This window comes from Cynara cardunculus, unplaced genomic scaffold (genome assembly GCF_001531365.2).
Source record: "Cynara cardunculus var. scolymus isolate 2C unplaced genomic scaffold, CcrdV1 Un_Scaffold_6130, whole genome shotgun sequence".
NCBI lineage: Eukaryota > Viridiplantae > Streptophyta > Magnoliopsida > Asterales > Asteraceae > Cynara > Cynara cardunculus.
This window is the reverse complement of record NW_020202783.1, coordinates 18,218-27,739: the sequence shown is the minus strand read 5'-3', so window position 1 is coordinate 27,739 and position 9,522 is coordinate 18,218.

Genomic DNA, 9,522 nt, shown 5'->3' with positions numbered 1-9,522 from the left:
GGATTCTTCCAATGATTGTCTAAGCAAACCAACCAAGTTTGCATCCGTCGAATCCATGTTAGCTTCAGAAATAAACTTAGCATATAGCATGGACTTCAGATCATCCACCGAAAAGTTTGGTTCTTGTTGAGGTTGTGGTGGTGGTGGCGAAACATGACTTTCTTCTTCAACAGCTGGTTTCTTTCCTTTCAGCAATCTCTTCAAACCATTGATTTCTTCCATTAACGTATCTTGGATAGCCTTTAGAGCGCCGTTCATAATTTCCCTTGACACAAAGTCAGGTAAAGTAACACATGGATCACTTAGATTACCAGTTGAAACAATAGTTGGATAAACTGTTGTGCCTACGTTTAGCGTTGGAATAATGTTAGCCCTAGTAAGACTTTCGACCTGTCCTCGTAAAAAGTCAGTTGACTATACTTTTTGTTGTTCTAGCTTGTTCACAAAGAACAAGAGGTTGAGCAACAGATGCTCTAAACTCTTGTGTACCTATGGTGTTTAAAGGCTCTAGACTAAATGTGGTAATCAAAGAAGTTGTAGACGRCGCTRATGTCTACTATTTTAATATCAAGTTYCTCCGAATGAGGAACAGATAGATTATGTGTTAGATCCCCTTGAGAAGATGGAACTGATACCTGTTGAAAGGCATCAGAATGGCTAGGAGGGGAGTGCATTTGCATAGTTGGGTAGAATATGTCTTCTTCAATGTCAACATTTAAAGAATGAATGTCAACAACAGATGTGGTTACCGACATCTCCTAAAAGTTTGGATAGGAACTGATATTTCTCTTTCTTTTCTCTTTCTGTTCCTGTCACCCTCTCTCAATTATTTTCTTCTTCCAATTCACTCAACCTCTCTGAATTTTCAACTAAATCTCCCTCTTCCATCGTTAATGACACCAAAATACTATCAATTTCTTCTTCATAGTCAAACTCCGAAATAGCATTATCAAAATTGAATTCCAATGGTTGATGCTCTTCAATATTCATTTGTTGAGCTCTGCCCGGACTTTTATTATTATAATCATTCTCATTATTATTATCACTATCATTGCCATTTTGATCATCATTAATATGAGATTCAGTTCCAGTGCCTTCTGAACTTAAAGAAGTTGAATAAGCACTGTCTTCAGAAATTTCCTAATCAGAGACTCCCCCCACCGAGCTCCTCTCATTTACATTTTCCTTCAACTCACAATCTTGTTCAGATACCCCATGTAACTGAACGCGTTCGTCTATACCTAGACCCTCGCTACGCTCAACTGAGGCATAAGTTGTTCCCTAGGTAAGTCCTTCCTTCTCTGGGTGGACTGTAGGAACTGGCTCTCTCCTATATTCTATCACATACTGAGTACTCTAATCGACATAGGCAAGTTGTCCGAAAGGAATGTTCATTATTGAATCCACATCTTTGACTTCAGCATGAGGTATTAGGAATTGCATCTCGTAATCTGGACCGAACTTGCTGTTAAGTTCGTGAAGGAATATCCTTATTATAGGGCATCATAGATCTGATGATCAGCTGCAGAAAAAGTTGAAATGAAAAAAAACTTTCTTGCTTTTGAGAGGAATCTCTTTGCATGAACCAGATCCGCAAGATCGTTCCAGATGACTATCACATAGTCATTGTGTTTGTTGAATACTATGCCATGAAAAACTTTAGAAATGATGTGCTGGATGTGTCCACGCCCGAAGTCTTTGAGGTAAGGCACCTATTCAGAATGGAAAATTGTAGATGTCATACAAAAGGTAGGAATATAAGTTTGAACTACGATGGATGGTTGAGAATTGCAGAATAGCCCATCCTTTTGATATCAGCACAAAGTTCTTCATCAGAAATAAAGTCATCAAAGTCATCTTTTCCATGTATGGAATCAGGTTTTGGCAAGCTCAAAATTCTCCAAAATCGTTTTAGTGTCAAACGGCCTAGAAAATGATCAACATTTCCTTCAAAATAAAATTTGGTTCCTTGCTTGATAAACGATAGCGTATGCCACAATTGTAGCAAATACACTAACGGAACATCAGTTGTAGAAGTTAAAACATTGGATATTTTGTGGCCTTTTAAGATTTCAAGGATAATCGGATATTCAGAAGACATTTCAAGGTTTAGGTGGTGGTTGTTTGGTTTGAAGTCAAAATATAGGGTAGTTGGGAAAATGACTTCATCGAGACAGGAATATTTACTTACTTCCCTTTAAAATTAGACAAGATAAAATTCAAACAGTTTGAAAAAAAAAATACTTAACTCCCCTTTAAAATTAGCAAAGGATCAAAAGCATTAGATTAGAAGAAAATTAATACATTGGAAAGCAGTTTGAAAATATAGATATTAGTAAACATATAATTTAACATAAACTAAATTCAATATGGATAAAATTTTGAAATTTATCAGGCAGAGAAATTGATTAATAAATTTAAAATTTTCAACTTATTGAACATATTTTATAGGAAATTCAGATTTTCAAATTCCGCATACCTAACTTGGATATTAAAAAGCCAAAGCGTTTTTCATCGAAAGCTTTTGTAAACAAGTCGGCAAGCTGATATTTTGTACTAACAATATACAATTCAATAGTAACCTTTTCTACATGATCTTTAATAAAATGATATCGGATATCTATATGCTTGGTTTTTGTGTGTTGAACAGGATTGCAAGATATGACAATTGCGCTCTTCGAGTCACAATATATAGGAATTTTGTTGTAGGGAAAACCATAGTCTTTGAATTGAGTACGCATCCAGATAACTTGAGAACAACAGCTAGCAGCAGCTACATATTTTTGCTTCAGCTGTAGATATGCACACGCAGTTCTGTTTCTTTGACGCGCAACTCACTAACTTGTCTCCTAAGAATTGTACATGACCCGAAGTACTTTTCCTTTCTAACATACAACCTGTATGATCTGCATCAATGAATGCTATTAGTTCAAAGCCGGTATCTTCAGGACACCAAAGTCTAAGATCAGTTGTCCCTTTTAGGTAACGAAAGAAAAGTTTCAAAATACATGCTCTTGTACTATATATCACCTAATATCAAAATGCATCCAACGATCTTCATAAGGCTAAGCCTATAGAGAGATAATTCACAATTTGCCTTTTCCTTTACTATCATTATACTCAGCATTTCCTGCAATACATATTTGAAAACACAAAAATGAGGGTTAGATCTATAAGTCTACTGAGATCCCTTTTTTTCCATGTAGTGGCAGGGKGAATATTACCAAAACATTATTCAAATAAAATCATTTCATAAAAKAAAATATAATTCCACATTCTGTTTGTGTCCATCGGACCTCTGGTTCCAAAGACCAGACTTAGAAAATATTTTAGCAAACAAGAGGACCACCCTCTGGTTCCTCTACCAGAGCTTCTGGTTAAGCCAACCAGAGCCTCTTACTTAAGCAAAACTCTCAAAACGTTCATAGATCAACATCTTTAATAATAAAATAACTTTCCCAAGAATAAAAACATATTTTTAAAAGGATCATGTATGACCAGAGCTCTAGTTATACTAGCCAGAGTTCTGGCTCAAAATGCAAGACCAACCAGAGCCTCTGGTCCAATGCGTAGAACAACGAGAGCCCCTCTAGTCTGTCTTTATTTACATGAAAATTTTCTAAGTGTAAAAATCTTTGAAATATCTTTTAAGGTATGATTTAGACACAAAGCTCTTATCTAATAGATACAGAGGCTCTGGTTCAACCAAAACTTTAGTAAAAGACTTGTATAAATCTCAAATCATCATTCTAGAACCCCCTGATTCTACTATGAGGACCAACCAGAGCCCCTTTTAAATAACATCATAGAAAAGGCATACCCTCCTAATTACAAAATGACACCCAGGGCAACAAAAGCCTAACTCAGAACCCAATGATAGATTTAATGACCCAGTTACCCAACTTAAATAGGTYACTAGAAATGGACCAAAAATAAACAATGTAAAAGCCCATATGTTGGTAATTAACTCTAATAGAAGCATACCATTACTAATGGATCAAAAACAAAAACCCCTTCAAGCTATTTCCGATCTCCTCCTCCAAATCCYGATATCCTCCTCCAAATCCCTATCCTTATCCATCTTAATTTCCAATACTAGAAATCATCATATAGTCATTCACACACACAACTGCTGAGACCAACARAAGCATATTAGAATGAAAAATRCTTACCATGGCTACAAAATATATGTACCATCCATCAAGCATAGAGTCAACTCTTGGATCTGGTACAAACCAGTCCACTTATCAGCAGCCAACATATGAGAATCACCATTCWAGATGTAGCAACCACTATGTTATAGAATAAGCCATATATCAACAGTTAACATTTGAAGAAAGTTAACCATTGTCTAATGTGGACTAAACCACGTATTAAAAACTCGCATATGAAGAAGTCTAATTTCAGRCCTGTAGATTATGATCAAATGAACACATAATGTGGAAATTCAAACATTCCATAAAAGTAGCGTTTGTTTCAGATCATACCAAAGAACTAGCAGTTGATTAAAACTTATGACAGCAACCAATAGATCATTAAAATCACATAATCTATAGTTGTCAAATTGCCAAAACTTCTGAAAACAATCATACCACCAATAGCCACAGTAATAAAAAATAAGCATGGTTATATGCAATAATTTGCCACGTTTAAACGTCATTTTCTGTATTGATAAGTAGTTTATGGCCACGCTTTTAGGAAAAATGCTTCAATACCATAAAAATTTGGATATGTTTATGGCCACAACTTTTTAGGCTATGACTTCGGTTTTTCACGAGATATGGTGACAATTTTAAACGTGGCCATAAGAATAACAAAAGTAGTCACGGTAGAATAGGCTATGAATTGATTGAAGAAAATAAAACTGTGGCTATAGGCCTCCGGATACGTTTTTTAACTGTGACCATTGTGAGTTTTTGTACTAGTGTGGTAAATAGAAGGTCGAAATATTTCTGAAGGAAAGTGATTCTACACGATCATAAATATTACAGTGATTTCTTACGAACCTTAAACCCGATATATTTTAACAGTACCTAAAATATGAAGCATTAAAATGGTAATGTAGTTATTTCCTCGACCATTCGATACAAAAAATATTAGAAAAGCCAAACAAAAGATAACGAGGAACATTACATTACAGGTTTTGCTTCATTTATTGAGATATTTAAAAATACATAAAATAACTTGAATTACATATGAAATAAGCATGAATTAATTGATTTTAAGTTTTAGATACAAATATATGACAGGAAATCCAATACGAATTAAGCATATTGATGTTCTCTTTGAAGAAAGTTGATGGTTATCTAATGTGGACTAAACCATGTATCCAAAACCGACATATGAAGAAGTCTAATTTCGGACCTGTAGATTCTAATCAAATGAACCCATAATATGGAAATTCAAACATTCCATAATAACAACGTTTGTTTCAGATCATACCAAAGAACTAGCAGGTTAAAACTTATGACAATAACCAACAGATTAATAAAACCAAATAATCTAAAGATGTCGTATTGCCAAAACTTCAGAAAACAATCATACCACCAATAGCCACATTTATAAAAAAAATAAGCATGGTTATATGTAATAAATTTGGGACGTTTAAACGTCACTTTCTATGTTGATAAGTAGTTTATGTCAATGCTTTCAGGAAAAATGCTTCAATACCATAAAAATTTGGATATGTTTATCGCCACAATGTTTTAGGCTATGACTTCTTTTTTCATGTGATATGGTGACAATTTTAAATGTGGCCATAAGGATATCAAAAGTAGTCACGGTAGAATAGGCTGTGAATTGATTGAAGAAAATAAAACTATGGCTAAAGGCCTACGGCTACGTTTTTTACCCGTGACCATTGTGAGTTTTTGTACTAGTGTGGTAAATAAAAGGTCGAAATATTTATGTAGGAAAGTGATTCTACACAATCATAAATATTATAGTGATTTCTTACGAACCTTAAACCCGATATTTTAAGGGTACCGAAAATGTGAAGCATTAAAATGGTAATGTAGCTATTTCCTAGACAATTCACTACAAAAGATATTAGAAAAGCCAAACAAAATATAACAGGGAACATTACAGGTTTATTAAGCCTGCTTCATTTATTGAGATTTATTAAACAAAATATAACAGGGAACATTGTAGGAATATGAGAATATGACATCTCAAATTAACCCAACCAAAGGCCTAATAGTATATCTTGAAATTGTTTATATTTATTTTATTGTAAAGTTGAGATTTATGATGTATATATGCCATATATTTTTGTAGATTATAAAATGCCTCTTRGAAACATCGTTGCAYGTAGTACMATTTATTATTCATCAGACAAACAAACAATACATGGAGTTATGCTTAACAATGATTGCTATAGAGTCTGAATCGATGAATCAACAAAGTCAGTTGTTTTTTACCAATACAAGTTGGAGAGCACAAGATAGTAGGGGATGCAATTGGTAGTTTCTTTGGCTTGGCCAAAAAGCCKTGTCATCCCTGACTTAAAGGTGTGTGGCTTATCTAATTTGTTTTTGTTGTTAAACTTTCTTTCCCATATAGTTCCATCGGAACAATTATTTATTTCACTCTCTTTAACAGAATATATTATTTCTTGACCTTTTATAGGTATTTTTGATACCCTTGTTTAATTAAATAATAATAAATCTCTTACTTCTATATAAATTATGATTATTGTTTTTGGAAAAATGGGATGGAACCTAGGAAAACCTTTATTCAAAACATAAAAAGGACTACAACTCTAAGAAAAGGCATACCCTTCTAATTACAAAATTATGCCCAGAGCAACAAAAGCCTAACCCAGAATCCAATAACAAATTTAATGACCCAGTTACCCAACTTAGATAAGTCACTAGAAAAGGACCAAAATTAAACAATGTAAAAGCCCATATGTTGGTAATTAACTTTAATAGAAGCATACCATTGCTAATTGATCAAAAACAAAACCCCTTCTAGCTATTTCCGATCTCCTCCTCTAAATCCCGATCCATCTTAATTTCCAATACTAGAATTCATCATATAGTCATTCACACACACAACTGCTGAAACCAATAGAAGCATATTAGAATGGAAAATACTCACCATGGCTTCAAAATATATGTACCATCCATCAAGCATAAAGTCAACTCTTGGATCTGGTTCAAACCAGTCCACTTATTAGCAGCCAACATATCAGAATCACCATTCTAGATGTAGCAATCACTAGTGTGGACTAAAAACCATGTATCCAAAACCAGCATATGTGTAGATTCTGATCAAATGAACCCATAATATGGAAATTCAAACATTCCATAAAAACAACGTGTGTTTCAGACAATACCAAAGAACTAGCAGGTGATTAAAACTTACACTACAAGATAAAAGGGTTTTAGAGAAGGTTTTGTTTTGAGCTTAAAAGTATTAAAAGCTTCTCTAAAGGTTTTAGAGAAGCTTTTCAATTCCATCACAATGCTTCTCTATATAACGGTAGGTAAAGGTTTTAGGGAGGGTTTTCGGAGGGTGCGTTTTTGTTAGCTTTTAGAGACTTTTTTTGGGGCTTTAGATACACTTTCAAAACTTTTCTAAAGGTGAGTCCACTTTTTTTAAAAAACTTCTCTAAAAGTATTTATTAGTGACGTTTTTCAAGTATTTGTGACGGTTTAGAAACGTCTCTAAAAAATACTTTCAGAGAAGGTTTACAAAAAARCTTCTCTAAAAGTATTTATTAGTGACGTTTTTCAAGTATTTGTGACAGTTTAGAAACGTCTCTAAAAAATACTTTCAGAGAAGGTTTACAAGAAAACTTCTCTAAAGGTATTGTCTTTAAGTACATTTTACTACTTTGAAAATCTTCTCTAAAGGTATCTTTAGATACAAATAATCAAAACCTTCTCTAAAGGTTATCTTTAGATGCACTTTTAAAACATCGATTCCTTCTCTAAAGAGCATATTATTTTCTTTCAACCGTATTTCAGCCCTGTATTTATATATAATTATATATTATAAATAATAATATCAATCAACAAAAACAACATAAAAATCTCAAAGCAATAAATTTCATACATTTACCATATAAAAGAYAAGAATTTTTCAAAACAATCTCTAACGTTCAATCAATCCATACATCCATTTTTTTAACATCCTTCCTGAACTATGTACGATGTCCTCCGAAAAGCAGGTTTCTGACAAAGTACGATGTTATCTGGCAAAAGGGATACAGACTTCCACAATAAGATGATATGCCACAGACCATGTTCCTTACCACAAGGTTATCCCCAGAAGCAAGAGTTTGCAGAATGTCTTCATCATTTTTCACTTGGAAATATATACCTGAACAGGCAGCAGACCAGGGCATAATTGAGACCAATGAAAGAACTTTTATCAAAACAACAACAAAATGTAGAATTATCCAACAACTGAATAAAAAGATTCTAAATTGTGCCAACATTCACACTTGACACTTCCAAACTACATACAGACGTCTGTTTAATGAAGGCAAGCAAAAGTTGCTAAAAGAATGAGATATGGTTCCAAAGTGATCAAGTGTAAATGAATTAGTTCTGGAAATTAGAAATTGACAAGCAAAGTTCATTCCAAGTTTAACAAATATGAACACATTAGATATYGTGCATGGTCCTATGAACAAATAATAATGATAAAAACATCATTGTGAATGTTATGCATTAAAGTTTGAAAGAAATAAAAGATAAACCTCAAGATGCTCGGTTCTTAAAGTTTCTCCATGAGCTATCACGGTGTTGTATCCCTTCACACTTCAAACTCAAAAACTACCATTGACATTATATTCTCTTGGAATACCTGATAAAACACGACCAACATAATACAAAGTATGATGCATAGCAGCAAATGTGGCCATTAAGAAATGTACAAACTTACCTCTGCAGAAGACCTGTTTTCATCCCCAACAAATTGAGTGTTGGAATTGGGTTTGTGAAAACTCATCTCAACCAATGAATCTGTTTTCATTAACAAGAGAGAACTTTATAAAATAAAGTCTAGAACTCCACATATGCATTAACTGTGAAAAATACGTGAACTTTAAGTTGTCAAGACCATATTGCAAAAGCTCAAAATAAGTACATATAATCATATATCGATCCAAAGATAAAACAGTCATCAAAGACCTTCCAGCCTAGTGGTAAAGGCTTGGGCATGACATAGTCATGAACCCAAGTTCGAGCCCTGGGAGGGGAGTGTTGGCGACATTTAAGTGGGGCCATGTTTAGCCTCCAAACTTGCCGGGGATTAGTCGGGCTTTGGCCCGGGCACCCTTACAAAAAAAAAAGATAAAACAGTCATATATGTATATACAGTTACATATTATATTTAACCAAAAAATGATATCTAAAAGCTCAAAATAAGTACATAATCATATATTATACTGAACCGTAACTTTTGAGTCTGTTTTCAAGTACAAGAGGAAGGAAATATAATGATGAACATTATCAAAACTCCTAATTCATTAGTAGAAGAAAATTTTGCCAAACTAGTTGTGTACCCGCA